The 23,951-nt window shown below is 38.2% G+C and overlaps 1 long non-coding RNA gene across 1 annotated transcript; it reads left to right on the forward strand.

Moving 5' to 3' along the window:
• The first annotated feature begins 16,808 nt into the window (after nucleotides 1-16,808).
• Nucleotides 16,809-17,815, forward strand: LOC141350193 (uncharacterized). The gene is made up of 2 exons (XR_012358179.1): nucleotides 16,809-17,071; nucleotides 17,533-17,815. It is a non-coding gene; the product is annotated as an uncharacterized lncRNA (long non-coding RNA).
• Nucleotides 17,816-23,951: the final 6,136 nt, after the last annotated feature.

Consider the following 23,951-nt stretch of genomic DNA (forward strand, 5'->3'; position numbering starts at 1 on the left):
GAAGTGAGTGACAAAAATTCTTCAGTATGCTTATATACTGTGTACAGTATATAGACAGTTTCAGCAGTAACAACATAAACAAATGGCTTTTGTGGAACAAACGTAACTTCTGGTGAACACCGCAAAAATCAATAACAACAGTCCTTTAAGAGTAGTTTATTTCTGAAAACAAGCTAAATTAACAACAAGTAGATTACCGTAGTTCATATTTTATAGTTAAAGCATATCAAAAACAACACTGACCTTTTACGTCATTCCAGTTGCCTGCCGCCATCTTGAGTACCTACCGAGTACCAGTAGGCTACTGACAAGCATTGTCTAGCTTGCTACGATTTACGGCTTTCTCATCTTTTACTGTCTATGATTTTTACGGATATGGGAAATGGCTACGAAAGACTACATTTCACACCTCGACTGTCATGAAAAGAAACGCTACTTTAAAAAAAATCTTGGTTAGGGTGTGATGCCTACTCGATCCCTGATGCGTTCTTCCAGCCGCTGTCCGCTGCTACTGAACTACCACTATTTTTCAACACTAAGAAGGCACGACACCACATGAAACTTTGCTCGAAGTATCCTGGATCTCTACACATGAACGCGAGCATTGAGAACATTGTTTGTGTACACAGAGTTTACTTAAAAGAAAGGTTTTGAACAACTGACTTTGGCTGTTATGTTGTCCGCTCGCCATCTTTGCCAGACATAAAGAATCGATTTCCGAATGCGAATGAATGAATCTCATATGAAGCTCCTTTTTTAACTAGAAGGTCAATATTGTTTTTCACTTGCGACAAAACAACGAATTATCCGTGCATTTGAACTATGCTTTAGGAGCTATCCATCTTTACTCTCTTCCCTCCTTTCGTCACATTCGGAGATCGATACATCTTGACTGGGAAGATGGCAGCGAGCGGACGCCAAAACAACCAAAGTCAGTTATTCAAAACCTTCTTTTTAGTAAACTCTGTGTACTCAAACAATGTTTTTAATGCTCGAGTTCATGTGTAGAGACAGGTGATAATTTAAGCAAAGTTTCATGTTGTGTCGTGCCTTCTTAGTGTTGTAAAAATTGCAATTTTGATGCTCACAACATATTGAAGCTAGCTACTAGCTTCTAGTTCTTTTGCGACCACTTTAGGTACTCAAAATGGCGGAAGAAAAGTTTGAGATGTGAGTGACGTCAGCTGATATTCATAAATATAGCCTACTTCAAAGGTTTACCATGCTTGTAATTAAAATAGCATATTATATGATTGTAATTGAGATGTTCACCCAAATGCAATGGCACAGCACCTGCAAATAAAATGCTCTTGGTTCTGTGAACTACCCTTTTAATAAGAGTGGTTCACTTTTTATCACCTACGGTAATGCGATCTGAGATTGGACAACCATGCAGAAGCCTTTCCTGTACAATGACAATCGCACAGCAGATGTATGATCACAATCACAGCTCAATGGACATTTGACTGAGATAAAACGTTTCCTCTGTTCATTCTGAGGCACTTTAAATTGGATGTGTTAATAAGAAGAGATCTTATCTGTCTGTATACACATTGTGCTGGACAGTTCATAGACTCCTGATAGGAGGGCCCATTGTGCTCGGCAACATCACAAGATGTGATAAGATCGTGTCCTGTGGCAAAGCCCATAAAGCACCAGCAGACCCTGTAGACTTAAGTGAACTCTGAATTTATGTCAGGCGTTTGCTCTATGTTATCTGTGACAGACTATTGTTTTTCAAAGGTGAGAGGATTTGGATGTTGGTGTATGCATAACAGCAGAAGGGTAGAAGAGGCATGTGGACTCATTGTTTATTTGAAAAAAAAAATGGATTTGATTTTGAAAGACTTTGTTCATGCCCGTTTCAGTTAGACCACAAAGGCAGATGAAAGAAAACACACCAGGGCAGATGGGGAAGCTTTCACATTTTCTGACTTGGCTTATTGATCATTGGACATCATGCAGTGCTCAACGTCTTAGACTGTTTAAAGAGCATTTGTTTTGAGAGGGGGGCAAAGTCAGGCTTTTTGCTTCTACAGCCAGCAAATGCTCCAGCAGGACTCCCCAGTGTGAAGTTCTTTCTGGAACAAGGCTGTAAACAAACATTCATCCATCCTGCTTTTATAAGACCACAGACACTTTTATTACATATTCGTCCTCTCAAAAGAGTATGTACCTCCTTTATCTGTATGAGGTGTGACCTTTATGTATGTGGCTGTAATGTATGGTCCATTCGACAAAAATCTGATTGTTAGCTAAATATATTAAATTTTAGTATATGATTATTGTCTTTTTCCAGGTTTCATGGTGTTTTGTGCACTTAACGTGATGAAAAACGTTCGAAAGTTGGCCCTGGCCCATATGTCGGCAATTAGGCATAGGCGAAGGTTGGTATATTGGCGTGAAAAAAAACTGACTCTTTGTTACGGAAACCGCATTTTCTCCCTTGGTTCGGTTTGTTTAGGCATAATGTGAACATGGCACATATCCACGGCAAAACAATCACTCATAGACCGCCTAACTGAGGTAGTCTCGGCCTAGTTGCAAACAAACTTTGGAGCCGTTAGGTATAAGTGTGAAAGCAATCCAACCCAAAGAATCAATGAACAGGCTATGTTATTGCTTTTTTAACCATGAACATACCTGATAGCTTTTTGGTAACAAATTCTGGTGAGCATGCTATGCCATTCAAAACCAAAGTGCAACTGTTCTTTATAAAATGTCTTCAAATTGCTCTTCTCCACAATATGTACATAGTAAGAATGTTTTCTTGCCTAAGTTTTGATTCTTGGACAGGGGACACCAAAAAGCCACAATAATCCCACAAAGCTGCTGTCTGTCCATCCTCACGCATCCGTAAATCACAAAAAATAAACAGATGCACTCTGACCAATTAAAGGAGAGTTTACTCGCATGTGACTTGTAATACAATTTGGTCCATTTGTAAATATTGTCTCTGTCCGAAACCACCTAATTCAGGCAAGTACGTAAGTACATACTATTAGGGCATAGTACTATAGAAGGCGAATTGGGATGCAGCTATAGACCCCTTCAAGGTTTGTAAACATTGAATGACTATCGGGTGCGCGCGCAGCATGGGGTCAAACTGTTCATACCATCCAGGCTTTATAATTTAATCTAACAGGGCTGAAAACTGATGACTTGCCTCAAATGAAGTGAGCACTACAAACACAAGCCTCTTTGATATTTGCATTGTCCCAGTCTGCACGTTAATTGCTTGCAGCCGTAGATGTTGTATTTTTTTTTTTAGATTCTGCATGAATCGCGAAAACTTAACGGAAGACCTGGTGCGATTTTCACAGCCCATGACGCAAGTAGGCATTTTTGACGATATCAAATAATACGCAACTCAATCTGCTGTGATGACTTTTCTGACCCCGACATGCGCAGTGGGAACCCCCTGTGACGTGAACCGTGAAGGGGTCTATAGAATCGAAAAGCAGTAGGCGAAAAGTACCTGGATGACCTACTAGCCTACTTCCGGCAAGATCCCAAAGTGTTTATTCACTGAAAACAAATCTCCAGTTGCACATGATTAAATCAAGTTTTCTTAAAATGAAATGTATTTTAATTTATGTTAATTTCATTTCATTTTAAGAAAACCTAATTTAATTATGTTCAACCGATGTCCAGATGTTTTTTTTTTCAGTGTTCGATGGACACTTTTCTATCCTGTGAAGAGGAGTTATCCAACAAAGAAGACGACAGAGGGGCGTTGTTTGATTAAAAATGCCCGAAAGCCTTAACGCGGCTCTATTCAAATGCAAAAAAATAAATTAAACAGGCAAATACATATGAAGAGTTTGGTTCCAAAACGCAATAAATCCATTTTGACAAATTTCTGTAAAAACGTGTTTTCTATACCTAGAAAGTGATAAGATGAAAACCACTATTTTCTGTTACAAACTTTCCCATAGCATCTTTAGGTTATAAAAACATAAAAAATTCAAATCCATAACTAGATTTTCAAAGATTTATAATAAAAACGAATAATTTTTTCCACAAAATGCAATAAATCCATGACAGTTTTTGTTTCAAAATGCTAGAAATCTATTAATTCAATGCATAAATGTGCATTCATCTTTGCCATTTTATATTCATTTAGTTGACTAGTTGTACACACTGATTAAAAAAATAAACATTAATGTCATTAATCAAAACACTTACTTGTCATATTAAGGACACTGTCATTGCTGCGGTTATACTTGACGTTGACGCAGAGATCAGCTGTAAAATGTTTTGGTCCTGCTCGATTTTCGTTGACTTTGAGTAAAATAATGTAAAGTTTTTCATAAGATCTCCTGGGGTCAATGTGTAAGCATGAGAAACTTGATGCTGTCGGGAGACAAGCACCCGTCTCCCGAGTGCTTCACGTAAATTATTACATGTTGATGACAATCTTTCCCGTCACAGAAAACAACCACAGGTTTATCAATGCCATTAAAGTATTATTTTGTTTTGTTTGTTGATCACGAAGTACGAAGCCTGGGTTTCGGCTGCGTAGAGGAGCCCGGGGAAGACGCCGCAACCCTCGGCCTCTGCTGCGTAGAGAAGCCTGGACTGGCTCGAGCTTGGACGGACTAGTAGTGGCTGTACTCTGGCTGTGTGCTTTCTGCACAAAATTTCTGCATCAGATCAGGATATGGACGTTTGTTTGGTGAATGGTCCCGGGCAAGAGAGGTACTTTGCGCGTGTTTATTTCACAGATGTACGAGCACAAGCGCTGAGCCAGCGCGTCTGTGGAGTATACATATTGTGCAGTGGACGCATTTGTGTGCAGGATGCTGCATCTTCTTCTTTGGGAATATACGTTTGGCCAAGCACTCTTAAAAATAAATCAGAAACTGAATGAAGCTTGCTCCTGGACAGCAGCGTCCTGGATACATATTTTAGAATCCTAAACTGGAAGCGACAGCCAAATCCTGCAGGAATAAACGAACATCTGACCATAAAGTGAGTGTTTCTATTTTCTTTGTTATACTAACGTGGCATTTATGTACACAATAGCATATCTGAACACTGTTCCGATTAATGGGAGTGGCTTGCAGAGCTGTGCCTTGTGGGAGTGGTAGCTTTCAATACAAATGTGCCCTAAAGTCACATTCTGTCTTTTCTCGGTCAAATAGGCGCAAAATTCTAAATTTATGTTACATTTCGACTACAGATATGACCCATTTTCAATAAAGATTAATGTTTGATGAAATGTCCCTTTAAAGGAATACTCCACTTTCTTAAAAAATCCAGATAAATTTACTCACCCCCATGTCATCCAAAATTTTTATTTTGTTCAGTCAAGAAGAAATAAAGTTTTTTTGAGGAAAACAGTCCAGGATTTTTCTTATTTTAATAAACTTTATTGGACCTCAACAGTTTACAGTTTTAATGCAGTTTTAAAATTGCAGTTTCAACGCAGCTTCAAAGAGCTCTAAACGATCCCAAAGAGGCATAAGGGTCTTATCTAGCAAAACTCTAAATAAAAATATGGGCTGTGTCCGAAACCGCATACTAATCAGTTGGTACTGAATGAGATAAAGTACTTACTGAGTGTTAAAACAGTAGGTACTGTATAGTATGAATCCTAGTAGGATGATTGCGTTTCGGACATAGTACATCCGCCATGTTGATACATCACGTGACATATGTCGTCATCCCGTCCTGTCATACCAGTGCGAAAATGGCCGCATCGCTGCTTTCGCCTTTCTGCTTCGTTGCATAACTCTGCTCCTGGGGCATCATGGGATAGTGAAGTGTCCATCTTATCCACGCTTCGAAATCTAACCGGAAGTAGTAGGTCATCCAGGTACTTTTCGCATACTGTTTTTGAAATACTACGTATTCAGACATAGTGCTCGCCTTGCCTACTGCTTTTCGCCTACTATATAGTATGGAAGTAGGCGGTTTCGGACGCAGCAATGCACTTTTAAACAACAACTTCTCATCTTGCACTTGCCGTGTGACACGTCAGCTTGACCTAACGTATTACATAATCATGTCAAAAGGTCATGCATGCATGGAAACTACCGCTCCAGTGTTTACAAGTGTGGAAAAAGAGGACTGTTCCGACCTTTATTGTATGTGAAATGATACTAATTAATGTCTTGTGTCAGTTTATTGTTTAAAATGGTCCGCAAGTGTGAGTTTCACATTTGTGACGCATGACCTTTCGCCGTGCTTCGCGAATTACGTGAGGTCGCGCTGACGCTTCACACAGCTAGTGCAAGACGAGAAGTTGTGGTTTAAAAGTGCATTTTTTTTTTTTCTTGCAGAAAATGACAATAATTTAGCTAGATCAGACCCTTATGCCTCGGTTGGTATCGTTTAGAGCAGTGGTTCTCAAACTGGGGTCCTATTGCCTGAATGTTTTGTGGAACCAAAAATTGTTTCTTCTATGGCATACAGTACTTTTAAACTTATATATTGTGTATTACATGTATTCTCGTATATTAGATTTCTGCACAAAACTATTTTATTTCGGTTCACCTGCACTGGTTGGAGCCAACAGGTGGCTTTCTTAGAGCTGAACGCATCCTTAGAATTAAAGCAGCTCATGAAAGACTCGGCTGCCCGGATGATTCCAGATGAGGCGAGGCGTTTTGAGAGTTTGAGATAATATATACTGTACAGATGTGAAGCCTAGAAAGAAATGATCCTGGAATAGATGGAGTGATTGAGATTTAATAAACCTGATCCCCTTTTGTGTCGTGCACAGAATCGAAAATACCAATCATTTCTCTGGGTGGCTCAACTCATTCTCTCAGCCGGACTCCCTAGGATTAAATTGATTTTTACCTCCTTTTTCACCCTCCCGTCTCCTTTAAATTGCAATTTGCTGGTTCAGATGGATTACAAAAAGGAAAATCACCACAGAAGAGAGAGCGGATCTGTGCTTTTCCACTAGGCATGGCAATAAGAACTGGAGCGCACAACAAAGGGTGCAGTGAAATGAGCTGCGTGATGGACAGCACACTCTCGCTCAGCGGGACAAAAGCCCTCATAATGACCAGCTGACAGGCAGACGGCCATTACCACACACACAAAGCCACAATAAGATAAAACAGATCTGTAACTGTCCTGTCATAGAAACCAGCCTATTGTGGACTGAAAATGATAAGATTTCTAGTGCCGCTATTCTCCACTCATCCTCAACCTCGACACTCACACATGAACACAGTCTTTTTGCTTTCCCCCCTTTATTCACTCCTCCTTTGTGTAGCTTTGGAAAAGCAGACGCTTTTCTTTCTCCTTCCTCCCATGTGGGAAGAGAGAAAGCGGGGATTGAAATTGTACAGAAAAGGTCTTAAACTGTTTTTGTGAAAAGGGACAAAGCCGAAAGAAGGACTTTTAATGTTGGTCTTGCTTATTCATTGATTCAGGGAACTACACTGCGACCAAAATGGTCGCATATGCGACCTTTTGAACTGCCATGCGACCTTAATTTTTAATGGGTCGCAAATGTGCTACCTAATGTTTTAGACAATATGCTATGATTTACTATGAGCATTTATTAAAACAGAAATGTGGATTTTAAGAATACGTTTTATAACGTGCTCTGAGCCTTCAACACGTTGGCTTCATTTTGCGTGAAAGCACGTCGTGTCTCTCCCTATAAGTGTGCGTTCGCGTGCTCTCTGTTTCTCAATGAATTGGGTGCGACGCGAAGCAAGCGCAGTGTCTTCCATGTTTCTGAACTTGAGCAGAGGTCTTGAGGACGCGGGATCCGTATGGTTCCGGGATTATATTTTAAATGGTCAGTCGGGTCCGGTTAGGTCCTAGTTTAATTACTTTGGGTCCCAAGTCTGATTAATATTGTGTGTATAACCCGATTCGATCGGAAAACGGCCATGAGCGCTATCGCGCAAAAGCTCGAGTGCAGTTTCAGCATGCCTCCGGTTTCTATGCCGATGGTTCTTGTTACGACCATGCGCTGCATTTTCTTTCTCACATTTTTTAAATAATCTTATTATTAATAAACCATATCTTTTCTAAAACCATATCCATATTTAAAAAGTTTGCACAGAGATTGTAGCAAAAAAAGCAGTGCCAATGCCAAGCCCATTGCACTGAACAAGCCCAAGCTTAAGCTGACCTGGGATATAAAAAACACAAAGCAATGTAAAGTCTGTCACCGGGACTGCAAGTAGACTTTTAAATCTGAAATAATGAGTAGATTAAGCTTTTTTAATCGGTAAGAGAGAAATAGAAAGATAGAGCAGAAGCAGTAAAAGTGCCTATCTAGTAAAAATTATAACCATTATAACATCAGTCACATTTATAATCTATAGACCTGCACTGTCTATTAATATAGTATACATAGTATTGTATTATATTGAGTTTGATAAAAGGGGTCTAATTGCTTCATATATCAATGCAAAAACAGTAAGTGTTTTCGTGGTGCTTTGACAAACAGTGTCAGCTTTGTTAATGGCAAAGAAAGTTTGGGGTGGTTAGATTAATGAAATATAATGTGAAATTAATAATAATTTTCAATAAATCAAAGTATTGTGTTGTGTCACACATTAGGCCATTAGTTCTTCATCACATGTATAGTAGACCATTATTTGTCAGTGGGTAATGATTGCCCGTTTCACCGGCTACCACCACAAGTAAATTTCAGATCTGTGGGAAACACTGCAACGTTTAAGAAAACAAGAAGGCATGTGGTTTAAAAGATGGCAAGTAAAATAAAAAGCATATCTGTATGCAATACAGTTTCATTATTGTTCATTATTATCCAGAGCGCCTTAATATAACTTGAAAAAAATATGTGCGACCAAATCATATTTTGCGCCAGTAACTGAAAAAGTTGGTAGCGCAAGTGCCACCAGTGGAAAAGGTAAGTGTAGTTCCCTGTTGATTACTGTGTATCTTAAAGATTGATTTTTCATCTCTTTCCATGCTCATCCCCCCCCCTCTCTCTTTCTCTCTCTATTTAGTTTCAATTTAAGTGTGCTATATTGCCATGATAAAAACTGTACATTTGTGTTCCCAAAGATTTGCAGCTGGACTGCTAACAAATAGTGCAAATAAAAGTATTTATTATTTAAAGTATTTAAGAGTATTTATTTTTAAGAGTATCTCTCTCTTTCACACACACAAACAGTGTATTTTTTACAATCATATGGATTGCATTTAAATGCTGTTGGCATTTTTGAGTGTTCCAACAGAGTACAGTTTAATGTAAAAAATAAAAAGTCCATCTAGAGTCACGCAATTGTCAAAGAACGGCAGGCAGTTCTTGTCTATAATCAGCCACATTTGTCTTTGGGCCGGCACTGTCAAACCTTTGGCTTGACCCTAAGCTTGATTTGTGCAACTAATTATCAAAAGTTTACTGCTATGTGGATTGTGGTCATTATTAAAATGTAAATAAATCAATGTAATAGCCCACATACTTCAATGGCCTTACCCACACTGGCCTGTATTCTATCACAGCCGCAAGAAGGATGTGCTTTAATACACGTGTTTCTACTTTATAGTACCAGAGGTGCTTAATTTACCGGAGTCACATAAGTGGACAAAGACCAGTCCACAATGCAATCCAAATCAAGACATTAAAACATGGTGACTTAAAGGTGCAATGTGTAACTTTATGAAGGATCTCTTGATAGGAATGCTATATTCAATTCAATTCAATTTTATTTATATAGCGCTTTTCACAATTTGGTTATTGTATCAAAGCAGCTTTACATTAATAGAAGCAGTGAAAAGCACAGAAAATCGACAGATAGCACCACATAATACACAATAGCACAAGCAGCTAAATTTGCTGCGGCTATAAATCAACATTAAAGCGAATGTATTACTAATGTAACGTATAGAAGTAAAGCCCAAGAAGGCTGCCTCCCCGGGATGAAAAACCCCTTAGGAGAAAAAAAACCCCGGATTTTTTAGCCGGGGAAGTAAAAAAGTCCTAGGAGGGAAAAACCCTAGGGAGATATATATATATATATATATATACATTGAAACGGATATGGAGATTAAGCGGAGATTAAGCAGGTTCTGTCGGTGGTCATATAATCTACATAACTATATTGTCAGTGGTGCATAAAGACCTTACATAATGAACTGTATTGTTTTTATTACCTTAGAATGAGCCGTTTTTACCTACATACATCGCAGGTCTCCTTACAAGGAAGTCACCGTCATGTTTCAACAGCAGCCCTAAACGGACAAACTGTTCAGAGTGTGTTTCGTCCCTACATTGTCTCAGACAACGACATGTTTGTCCTGTGGCAGCTACCATGAAATTGAGGGGTGAGCTGTTGGTTGCAATTCGCAATCTCACCACTAGATGCTGCTAAAATTATAGAGGAGAATTGATGTTATTGTACTGACTACTGTATGTTCACATGCACTTAAACGGCCCTAGGAAGGGTTTATCAAAAAAGCACTGCTCTGAAACGGTGTGTTAACTTGAATACAATTTTCCTTATACTGTTTAATGGTTTTAATGGTTAACACATCTCACAGAAAAATGCACATGTAAAGAAAATGACAGTAGATAACAGACAGTTTTAAGTTGTACTTCGTTAGTCTTGCCATAAAGCAAAAGGGTAGAGAGTTCATAGAGGAGGTTAATGTTTAAGTGTGAAATTGCTGTGCTTTCAAGCGACACAAACTTAAAGTTCACCCAACAATTTTCATCATCTACTCACCCTCATGTCTCTCTAATCCCATATTAGAGAGTGCTATATAATATTGTTTTCATTTAGCTATATGCAAACAGTCTGGTTTTTCATTTCATGTGCAGCCACATCATCTAGTAATTTTGTTTCAAAATGAAGCGAATTCAACTGATGTGTCAAATCAGTCAGAAAAGCTGCATACGGTCACCTGTTACTAAACGTAAATCACATTGGATTTCTATGCAGAGCATAAATCAGTTTTATAGAGCAATCAATGAGCATTCCTTGATTTGACTCACTAGCAGAGATGGGACCAAGTCACACATGTGCAAGTCTCAAGTAAGTCTCAAGTCTGAACCTTCAAGTCTTAAGTAAGTCCCAAGTATTTTTTTTCTTGGGCAAGTCAAGTCAAGTCGAGTCACAGGCTATGTCAAGTCAAGTCCAAGTCACCTTATTATTGCAATTTTACCTGCAGAATCTGATCTTAATAAAGATATATAGAATATAAAAAATAAAGAAATACTCATGTTCAGTAAAATACATCATGGAATCAAACAAAATTATAATCTCTTCAGTTCGCGCGCCTACATTTGAAATAACGAACTTGAGCTCGCAAAAGACGTGATATGTGAACCGGCCCTAACATTGTAGAATCCAGTAATTTTTCTGTGTGTGTGTTCAGGTGGCAAACTTAGACACAGTAGCCAAGTCTCGTACCGCTCAGATCAAGGGAAGTATTTAAAAAAAAAATCAAAATTATTTTGCCCACATTTGTCCCCAACACGGTATGATGAGGGTTAATGGCTACTTTAGCTATTATTACATTAGCTAACTACCAACTAACCTTCAAATGACGGACGAAATTGGAGGTTGTCGTCTGGCTGCCCGTGATTTTAATGTTGCATGTCTTGCAACGTTCGTCTGTTCGTCTTTTGCCATCTTGTTGAAGCCGAAAGCGATGACCCTCGCTACCCCTCCGGCTGACATGTTGACATCTGTTCTAAGTGGGCGTGGTGTGCTTAAGGTATGAGAGGGCATGACTGATGATAGTGTCGTGATTCATAACAACGCCATTCTCAGCCTGCGCTCCAGCTGGGTCAACTTTATTTTTTAAAATAGTTTATATATTTTATATTCAAACTAAAAACATGATGTGATTAACACTCAAGTCATTCAAGTCATCGTGTCTCAAGTCAAGTCAAGTCCCGAGTCTTTAACTTCCAAGTCCGAGTCAAGTCTCAAGTATTTTATTTTTTGTCAATTCAAGTCACAAGTCACAAAAATAGCGACTCAAGTCGACTCGAGTCCAAGTCACCAAGTCACAAGTCCCCATGTCTGCTCACTAGGTTACACTAGTGAGCACTATGTAATAAATAGTTAAAAGTTTAAATAATGCTGCACTATGGAGTGTTTTTCCAGACAGAGCTTATCCTAGTCCCAGACTTAAATGAATGTTTGAGCTGCCTTAATTTTAAACATCTTGTTCTGACATATGTTATATCAGTGCCATTGTTTTGTCTCAGTTTGCCCACCTGTATTGTATTTTGTAAGCTATGTTTGTAAAAATTACTTAAATGTCCTAATATAACCAATGCCTAGTCCTGGATTAATTTAAACCTTGTTCTGGAAACTGCCCCATATACTGAATTAGTTTCTTCAGTAGACCCCTTCACAGTTCACATCACAGGCGGTTCCCACTTCGCATGTCGGGGTCAGAAAAGTCATTACAGCAGGGTTCAGTTGCGTATTATTCAGTATCATCAAAAATGCCTACTTGCGTCGTGGGCTGTGGAAGTCTCACAAGATCTGCAAGTTTTTTGGGATTCCTGCAGAATCTCAAAAACAAAAAAATACATCTGTGGCTGCAAGCAATTAAACGTGGCGACTGGGACAATGCAAAGATCAAAGAGGCTTGTGTTTGTAGTGCTCACTTCATTTCAGGTAAGTCATCATTTTTCAGCCCTGTTAGATTAAACTAAAAAAGCCTGGATGGTATAAACAGTTTGCCCCATGCCGCGCGCGCACCCGATAGTCATTTAATGCTTACAAATCTTGAAGGGATCTGTTGAATCTTTATTTTTGCTGCATTTTTTTGCATTTCATAATCATGATAATTCTGAGTAAAATATTGGTGTAAAATATTAAAATGCAGCCCAGATTTGAGACACAAGAAAATCTAGCTGTATTACGCTCGAAATGACCACAAGGGGGCACTACATACCAATAAGCACATCAACTGGCCATTGTAAAGCCGGTTGAAACAAAATAATAGGATTAAAGGGATAGTTCACATAAAATATTAAAAATATAATGTATGACTTACAGTAAAATAGTACAACTAAATTATGTTATTTTGTACTCATTTGCACTTTTTAAAAACTTTTTGGTAACATGTTAAAATAGTTTTCTTCTCTGGTGGCGCCCTAGCACCTGTTAACTATACTAAAAATACTTCCTTAGTACTTCTTAAGATCTTACATTTACAGTGGTGTAAAAAAGTGTTGGCCCTTTCCTGATTTTTTTGCATGTTTATCACACTTTATAACTTAACTATGGTTTAGTTTCAAGTTTCAAACACTATTTATCCCCAAAGGGGCAATTCATAGAGTTATGCAAACAATACAAACTACATAAAAAACATCATACATTAATAAATAACACAATATACACGGAATACCTATGAATCATGGTCCACTAAGAGTGGAAGCCTAAAAAAACAACAACGACGAGCCCATACCATATATAAGAATACATACGTAATTTAAATGTACAAGACTGTTTGTCTATAAAAATCATGACATATTAACCAAACGAGCCAGAGATAGTTGAGAATTTAAAAGAGAGAGGATTTAAAAGCAAAACCGATTTTGGAACAAAGGTTGCCTTCCTCCGTTGTGTCCTACAGCGTGGACAACGAAGCCGTGAGTTTGCTGTCTATAGCAACACGTGAGTTCAGTGTCTATAGCAACACCCAGGCAAACAGGCAAAAAGGGGAACCTAAATAAATATTTTAAGTACATGTTGACCGTTTTCATTGACTTCCATAGTAGAAAAAACAAATACCAAGTCAATGGGTAGTGTCAACTGTGTGCTTACATCTATGATCAAAATATTTTCTTTTGTGTTCAACAAAATTAAGAAACTCATACAGGTTTAGAATAACATGAGGGTGAGTAAAGAATGACATTATTTTTAAGATCCTCAACTATTCATTACCACATGTGACCAGTAGAGGACAGCATATTACACCATTTACCCTTTCGCAAGAAATAATGGAGGCTAGGAGCTCTGCTGATCATAACGCTATTTACAGTATCAAAGTGTGTTAAAAGAATAAAGATTTAATTTGTTTTCTGAAATAATCAGACTTATAAACAAATGTGCTGAGATCTTTTATCTGGTTAATAGCTAATCCATGATTAGGTGTTGAAGAAGAAGTGTGAGTAGTAGCAGATCTAGAAAATTATTCATGAAGACATCTAACATCAAATCACTGACTGATTATTTGTACATTTCCTAACACAGATCCTACCCATCAAGTGTCAACCAAAAACAGATTGTCAAGCATGTTGCCTCCCATAATATGTAAAGGTCTTTATGAAATGTTAGTTTTGTAAAGAAATTCACACTTTTTACCCGTAAAATAGTTGCAGATAATGAAGAAAAAGCAGCCAACAACTAAGCTTATTCATCATATATAGAAATTAAAGGGGCTGAATAAATGAGTAAATGCTCAGAGCCATAATCTAAGCTAATACAAGTTAAAAGTTTTGATTTAGATTTTTGTCAGCACAACATGGCATAAGCATTTTCCTATTTTAATGACTTTAATGATAAGGAATGAGTAGGTGTGGTCAAACTTTTGACTGGTGGTATATGCGCAAGCATGCATGTGATCTGTCGGATTGGCCCTCCCTTTCCAGAGTTCACAGTCCCTTGTTGTAGCAGGCCAGTTGGATGGGTGAGCAGCTTCTTAAACCTCTTGGTAAAGTCAATGCCCTAGGTTCACAAAAGCCAAAAAGCATCAGACTTTTACAAAAGGAACATGGGACAAAACCCAACTATGCTAAACTTCCGCAGCTCAAGACTTTGTTTCAAGTTTCTTTGTCTGGCGCTTTCATTCTTTCACTTTCTAACACCCCTATTTTTTATTCCATTCTTTATTCATTTATTCGTTCTGTATCCTATCATCCCTGTCCTTTAGTTGAACGTCGTTTTTCCCTCTTTCGGAAATTAGTGATGTATGTGTCCTTCATCATCGAAGCAGTAACAGCTTTGCATTTGGAGTCACATGAAAGCCGTGCTGGGAGAAAAGTGAGCTTTTATGTGGCAGAGAGGGTTTGAGAGGGGTAATAGGGAAGGTCACCAACCCTGCCAGTCACGATTAGGGGGCATTAGAGGCTTTTAGCCGAGTTAACACGCTAGTACAAGGGCCTTTTTGTCCACGGCTCCATCTGCCCGATGCCAGGGATGAAAATCAGTTCTCTCGCCATCCATTTCTACGGCCCCAGCTCAAGAAAGAGGGGTTTTGCTTTGGCCCTGGGCATTTTCATTAATTGTTTTGGATTTTACTTCAACCCTTCACCTTTTCTTTCCGCATTCGATTCCGAGCACACCATCAAAACGGTCATGAATGTAAATAAATAGCTCTATGAAAAGATCCATGCATTTGCTCTTGACTTGAGATACATTTTCCAAAAGCAGACAACTCCGGGATGGTTCCGGACCGAAGTCGGCAGCTCCGGTGCAGATCCGGCCCAGAGTCGTCTGCTGTCAGGGATATTTTTTGGCTTCTGACTATTTTGTTGCTGTTTTTTATCTAGTTTAATGTAAAAGTCAGTGAGATTGCAATTTTCGAAGCGCTTTAATTTTAGCGTGTTAAAGTGAAGTCATGCGTGGATGTTAAAGTTTTATTGTATGTATAATTACAAGCAGGGATGGGCAGTATTTCAAATACATGTATTTAAAATACGTATTTGAAATACAAAATAGTATTTTGTATTTTGTATTTTAAAGCCTTTGAAAAAAATGAAATGTAATTTGTATTTAAATACATTTAAGATGAGTATTTTTGTATTTTTAAAATACTCAAAATACTTTGAGCCATGCAGTCAACCAATCAGGGTGCTGTTTTCATGCATCAACTAGTTCAGACCAGACACCAGAGTTCAGGTAAGCAAATATATCTGTGCAGCTTTTAGTGGGTAATAATTGAAATGTTGGAGTGGGAAAAAAAGCAAGGGCGATTGAATCATTGGGTGTGATGTTGCACGACTGAGACAGAGTGTGGAACACTGACAAATAGGCCTAAACTTTTGACTTAAAGGAAAACCACCATTTTTGTATGTTTTGCTGTGTTCTTACCTCGGCTTGGACGAATGAATACATGACTATCTATTTTCAATGCATGGAGGACGAGCACTTTGTTTGCAACATTTCGACCTCAGCGCACAGGAGTGATGATGTTACTGCGCCAGAGGTTGAAGTGCTGCAAACTAGGTGCTCTTCCGCCATACAATATAGTTCTCATTTTTTATTCACTTAAAAATCACGTTTTATTTTGTGACACAATACTTACTTGTGTAACTACTCATGTAACAGTCTTTGAATAGGGAAAACATGGAAGTGTTTGGTGGCTTCTAAATTCTTCCCTGTGTAGATTCTAAGGAATAAATGGGGCTAGGCTAAATGCTAACACATTCATGACACGCTGTGCAAAGATAAAGTGCACATATTCAAAAAAGATAGGCATGTGTTCATTCGTCTGGGTTGAGGTGGGAGCATGGTGAAATATTGAAAAACTGTGGTGTTTTCCTTTAAAGGCCCTTTCACACGTGACGCGGCAAGTGGTGGAATCAGCACACAGTTGCTGATTTCTTTTTAGCTTTGTGCAGTTGAAGCCTTGTTTACACTTTTGCAATTCGCATGGCTCTACTCTACGGCGTGAACCTGCAGGCTCCTCAGTTAACCTACAAGACTTTTATGCTTGACGTGCTTTCCATTGTATAATTCTGTAAATGAAAGAGGGCGACTTGGAGCATGGCCGGACTTACCATTGGGCTTGAGTGGGCTTGAGCCCAGGGGCCCCGGCCAATAGGGGCCTCCGTGCCGGCTTGCGTTCGTTTGATTTGTTCAGTCGTTTTCATTTTTTATTTTACAGCCTATTCACCTTATTTTTCACGACAACAAGGGCGGCGCCATTTCGCTCATTTTGTCAACGTTCTTCCGGCCGCATAGACGATGAGCAGCTGAGGCCGTTACTGAAGGCGACGCGTTAAGCTTAAAAAGCTCACTCGAGTGCCTTATGTTTCTTTCTTACCAATTTTAAGCCAACTGAGGAACACCCTTATCCCAAGTAATGGTTCGACTACGATGTTCCGGTAACTTTAAACCACGCCGGGTGTTGAAAAGGTGGCCAGTTTCAGGTAAGCTATCTTAGCTAACTTTGTGCTCGTTCGCCTAAAGTTAGATTTGTGATGTCCGTTCTACAAATACACTTAAGATCAGTAACGTTAGTTTATAATATGCAACTATTTGAATGGTTTTAATTGTCCACCTATGTTTTTATATTTACGATAGTACAACGAGATATTATAGTGCATTGCATTCTTACAGTAGCCCACGTGATTCCTACAAGTTACTGAGATTTCAGATGCTAGACTGTCAGTTCATTTCTCATTCAGATATTGATAATGACCTATTAAACAACGTATTATTTAACACAAGTTAAAGGTTGTGTGTATAATGTTACTGTCTCTTTTTAATGCATCTCTCTCTTACACACTGTTCTGTTTAAGTATGGGTGCCATTTATATATTAATTCTTATGATGCAAGTTTATTTTAAATACTAACATAAAAATGTTTATGGTTATATTGTTTTCACAGATGCATTGATGTGATGCAGTGGACAACTGTGAGGATGATACAATCAACATGTTCCTAAACTGTGATGCAGAAACACAATGGGAGGATCCATCCGTCTCTGACCACAACTACACTTTAAAATCACAACTCAACCTGAAGCAACCTACATCTGATATGGGAAAACAATGGTGCAGTTTCCCTGACAGGGCTTATGCTGGTCCCAGGCTAAAATGCATATTTGAGCTACAATAATTTAAAAACACCTTTTACTGACATACCTCAACATATATGAGTGTCATTGTTTTGTCACAAGATGCGCACCCGTCTTGTTTTTTTGTAGGGTTTGTTTTAAAAACTAAAATGTCCTAATATAATTAAATCCTAGTCCTGTAAACCCTGTCCGAGAAACTGCTTCAATGTGTTGAGCTGGCACAAATGTACATATCTCTGCTGAGAAACAACCATCTTTGGTTCAGCTTTACAGAGGGTTGATATTGCATCCATTACACAGTCGCCAAGCACTTTACCAGTACATACACCAACAGCTTCCAGATAAACACTTGGGATCAGCTCCTGATGACTCCGATAAAGCTGTGTCTTAATTTATTGCAGGGTGGTCTTGCTTTACATGTTGTAAAGTTACATTAAACCTTCATATGTGATCAGATGTCATGCAGTGATATTAAACATGTACAGTGTGATCAGATGTTGTGCATTTATATTAAACCTTTACTATGTGATCAGATGTTGTGCAATTATATTAAACCTTTACTATGTGATCAGATGTTGTGCATTTATATTAAACCTTTACAATGTGATCAGATGTTACCTGCCATGCAGTTATTAAACCTTTACTATGTGATCAGATGTTGTGCAATTATATTAAACCTTTACTATGTGATCAGATGTTGTGCATTTATATTAAACCTTTACAATGTGATAAGCTGTTACCTGTCATGCAGTTATATTAAACATTTACTATGTGATCAGATGTAACCTCCCATGCAGTTATATAAACCTTTACAGTGTGATCAGATATTATCTGTAAGGAATTTCTTAAACCATATGTAAGCTTTGTAGATTCCACTTAAAAGGATTTAAGTCGCCTGATTTGAAGGAATAAGTGTTGGCAAGTTTGCAAATGAATTCTATCATGGTACCACATAAAAACGAAATAGTTATTGGACTGGCTAAGGTGCACAATTGCTTTTAAAAAGACGAAATCACTGTGTAAATATTGGTAGACATACTTTTAATAATTTTCAATGTTGCTCCATCAACTCCTGACAGGACGAGGTAATTAAATATGCCAGGTTACTTGCCGCGGCCGCTTCATATCGTCTAACCACGAGACGATTGATGGGACAATATAAGACTATCCGAGCGTCAAATGAAGTTTTAAACGTCCTCCTAATTTAAAAAATTTAAAGCAGTAGCGATATTTGTCATTTCTCAAAAGTTAAAGTGAACTACAAACAATCTTCTAACCACCAAACTAACCACCGAATGCACTGTGCCATATTAGCAGCGGAAGTCGGTTGACAAAATGCGGAAGAGCGAAGAATTAAAAAGGGGCGTGGCGGAATAAGGTGAATTGGTTGGTGCTGCATTTAATTCGTTAATATATGTCAGTCATCTTGGTGCTGAATATGACGCGCTGAGTTTACTGCTTTTGAAACCCAAAGATGCTAGTATATAGCGAATACGCGAAATGAGAGTCATGAATGAGCTTTACAGATAACGAGAAAGAGCAACGCGAAAATGAAGCGCTCAGTATGAAAAAGAGATTACTAGAGTAAGTATGGTCTTGTAACTCTGTTTTTTTTCTTGTTTGTTTGTAATCTTACGTGATACGCAGCAGGTATACGCAGTATACCCACTAGGAAAGGTCAAGGATTTCCGTATACCCATTTAAAAAAGCGTGAAAATACTTAACAGTGTGTGACAAACCTTTGACACTATCATTCATCAATAGGGCTTGGGCGCCGCGTTGCATTCTGGGACGTCGCGGCCATGTTGGTGGCCTCGCGAATGTAGACGTACAGCAAGTTGAACGAGGAGAAGCGGCGGAGTTGGGAGAATTAAAAGAAAGAAAAAATATGTTAAAATCCGGAAAAGGATGTGGAATTTACTGGGATACGTTAAACAGGGAAGCAGGGACCGGTATGTGGACAAAATCGGAACTATTAACGTTTAGGATCCATATGAAAAAAGAGTAAATAAAGAGCCTTTTAAGATAACAGCGTGGTTGTTGTGAGAGCACGATTTCACGCCAATCTGTAAGCAAAGTCACGTATGACCTAGCTTTACAAGTAGCTTAGTTAATGCAGCAGTTTTTGCTGTCAGCAGAGGGATAGCAACAGAAAGATAAATGTTGAAATGTTCCCGTATTTTGTGCGAGTAAACCGGGACAGTTCCCTTATGTTCAATGTTGACTTAAGCTATATAAATTAATATTCAGATGTTATACTTCACTGTCGTATATATAAATGTCATTTATATGTCATGTATACACATTACTGAGGGGTTGAGGTTAATGTTTGGTTTCCGATATTGAATATAACATAATGAAGTTTTCTGTAATCTGTCATTTTTAATGTAAATTACTTTTAATGTGTTACTTTATTATTAATACAGCAACGGTTTACCATGGTTGAAAAAATAACGACAAATTAATTAAATTAAGACACACAATTGAGAGAAAGTATGTCTATAAACAGAGCGCAGCATGGAGCGCAGCAGTAAAGGAGGCAACCAACATGGCCGCCACGACAAGTAATGACGTCACGACGCCCAAGCCCTATTGACATCTGAATCACTCACCATTCGCATGCTCCACTTGCTACTTTGGCGGGTTGAACCTCATATACAGTCGGCGATTTGATATTTGGTACATTTGACTTCATGCGGCACTGCGCGATCCGATCATTAGCCTATATGAAATCAAATTATCACGGCGCAAAAGTGACTGTAAAGCAGACGGGTGTATTAATGTGGTTCAACAACAGCCAAAAGAATGACATCAGAGTACCGCGAGAGCGACTCGAGAAATCACACGGGGAAGTCTGCTTTCTAATCGCTCTCGCGGTACTTTGACATCATCACCAAGCGGTCTGCGTAGCGCCAAATGAAATCCAATCTGCTCGCAGTCTGCAGCTCACACGACACTGTAACCAAACTGTGAAGGAGTGGAGCAGAGCTACGAAACATAACAAAATCCAGAGAGTTAACCACGCACATATGATTATGTCAACATTTAAATCATCAGTCCAGTTTATTACTTCATCTGGAGGTGAGAATGCACTAAATCATGGCCATGTTGATGTTCTGATGGTTTTTGATATAATCCACTAGCTAGCCTACTGACTGTAGTTTCTCTTTCAGCATGTTTGCTTGTGCTTAACAGAATCACAGTTTAAACTTCTGAAAAGTGTTCATTTTTATATATACGTTAAGGTTTTAATGTATTACGTTCATATCAGACGCAAAAATTAATGAATGATCATCTTCTCCACTTTGGTTTTTGGTGTCTAATATTACTGGTCTTGTCATAATTATTATATTACATCCTAAAATATTTTCTTTTCACTGCACCACTTAGGCTATATGCACAAAATACGCTTGTTGATTATGTTTATAACTTTAACATTCACCTTATTACACACCATATAATCAAAACATATCATTCTTTTCTTAAGCTAAGTCTAACACAATGATTTTAAATGTTGTTATGGGGTATTTTTTAATGCGCATGATTAATTTGGATTTGTGACATCCCTAAAATACATGATTTAATTTTAGACTGGGCTTATGTTCTGCTTTAGAGATATAGGGGCAGTTTCCTAATCAGGTCTTATCCTAGTCCAAGACTTAAATGCATGTTTGATCTGTCTTAATTTAAACACATCTTGCACTGATATATCTTAACATATATCATTGCCATTGTTTTGTCTCAAGACGCACACCAGTGATGTTTTTTGTAAGGTTTGTTTGTAAAAATTAATTGAATGCCCTAATATAACCTAGCAATAGGCCTAGTGCTAGATTAATCTAAACCCTGTCGGGAAACTTCCCTAAAATGTAGTTCTATGATATATTTTTTATTTTAGGTTGTTTACTGTATGTGCACTCTCAGAAGATAATTTACACAAGCTGTCACTGGGGTGGTTCCCTTTCAAATAGTACAGCTTTGTACCTAAAGAGTGCATATAATGGGTACAAATGTACCTATATCTGTACCTAAATGGTAAATATTAGGACCCATTTAAAGGGTACCGTCCCAGTGACAGCTTTTGTACCTTTTGTTCTGATAGTGTAGGGCCCAAAATTTATTCAAGCCCAGCGGCCTCCACCCTGTTAAGTCCTGCCCTGCTCGTGAGTAATTGTTCTCAAAACCATCAAAAAGCAGTGATGAGAGAAAGTAGTTTGCCGAATAATTTGTCAAACACTCATCTCGTGAGAAGTAAATACGTGGATTTCTTCACATATAAACTGTTTAGGTTGTTGGTCGACGACACATGAAAAAGTTTTTATGATGTTTTTATAAAACATCACTTTACTTGAATGGGTGTTCATAAGGCTGACATGACACGTGTCATGAATATGAAGGAGATTTTATGCACATTTATGACAACTAGAGCCCGACCGATATGCGTTTTTTGGGGCCGATGCCGATACAGATATTAGGGAGTAAAAAAAGACCGATAACGATATATCGGCCGATATTCTTTATGTGTATATTATAGTTCAGTATATACTACAGTATATTATACTAAAGTACTGTACAGAATACACTATATACTTTAACATAATATACTGTATATGAATAAATACAATGCAATGCAATGATCACTCACATATGTGGTGATCACTCACAAATGTGGTGATCCAACACTTATATTGATGTTACAAAGATATGAACTATAGGCAAGAAGTTAACAATAAACTTTATTATCCAAAATTAGTTGGATATCAGTGCACTAAACAGTAAACTTGACTTATTATAAATAACTTTAAAACACAAAGAGAACAAAATACATAAAACTTGCATCATTTGCAGTTTTGACGAGAACGTTATAAAGAGAAACGTATGAAGTCATTGATTAATATTAGCTTTACAGTAAGTTGTGTTCTTCACAAATTAGTTAGCCACTTACCGTTACGAAGACAATGCTTGACGGAGCACATACTAATGTACGCTATGTTTAATGTTGTGCACGTTTTTATAACACAAACCCAGGGTTCCGTGCAAACTTTAGACTTTTATAAAACTAAAGCGTCTTCGCTCCGCCTCTTTTATTTAGCAAGGGTGTAGAGTTGCGCAAGCTTATTGAATCAATTGCTCTGAAATGAGCATGTTACCTAAAAACACAAGCAGCAGTAATCTCATATAGTGATATATAAGTGCACGGCTGCGCGTAGTTTAAACGTGTCATTTCTCCGTCTCGCGTCATTTCTCCCGCTTGCGTTTTAACTCGCAAGTCGACAAAGAGACGGATTAAAAACACCAAATGTAAGCGGGAATGCGTCTCTCTTGTCCATTTATAATCCAATCGACCAAAGCGCGTCTTAATACCAGGTGTAAAAATGTTGTGAAGAAGACACTGCGTGACTGCTTCCATGCCACCTGAACTGAGAGACTGACTGACTGAAGGGAAGGGGGTGGGGGATTGAATGGTGTCACTACAGTGAGTGACCTGGGTCACCATTAGCAACCAGTATGGCGCACTCTGCTGGACAAACAAGTACTTACATCTTTCAAAAGCATTTAATGTGTTCTGTAACAAACGTTCATATCGGCGCATATCTGCGGCTTATACGCCGATACAGATATATCTGCGACATGCTCATATCGGCCGATAAAATCGGCAAAACGATAAATCGGTCGGGCTCTAATGACAACTGTCATTAAGTGTCATTTGTTCAATCGTCATTTTTATTGCAAAGATGACATTGTTTGGGATGTCTTTGTTGTGACAACTTGACATTAACAAGTACATCATAACTTGTCATGACAACTTGACATTAACCAAGACAACATAACTGACCACTTTTTACCAGTGATGCAAATATAATTTGTCATTAAAATGTCATTAATTGTTAATACTCTGTTAAATAGTTTTATAACAGCATCACGAATATTCTTCAGTTCATAATGTTTATTTGACCGAGTATTAATAATATTTGACATAGCATTAACACTTAATGACATTTAAATCACAGTTTAATGCAATGTTAACCCACAAAGCTAGGTAGTTTTTGGGTTTGATAATTTTTGTTTATGATTTATAACAAGTTGTGTTGTATTGGTTTATGTGTCAAGTTGTCATAACAAAGATATCACAAACAATGTCATCTTTGCATTAAGAATTACATAATTGGGTAAGTGACACTTGATGGCAGTTGTCGTGGACGTGCGTGGGATCTTCTTCATGTTCGTG

Source organism: Misgurnus anguillicaudatus, chromosome 17 (assembly GCF_027580225.2).
Source record: "Misgurnus anguillicaudatus chromosome 17, ASM2758022v2, whole genome shotgun sequence".
NCBI classification, from domain to species: domain Eukaryota; kingdom Metazoa; phylum Chordata; class Actinopteri; order Cypriniformes; family Cobitidae; genus Misgurnus; species Misgurnus anguillicaudatus.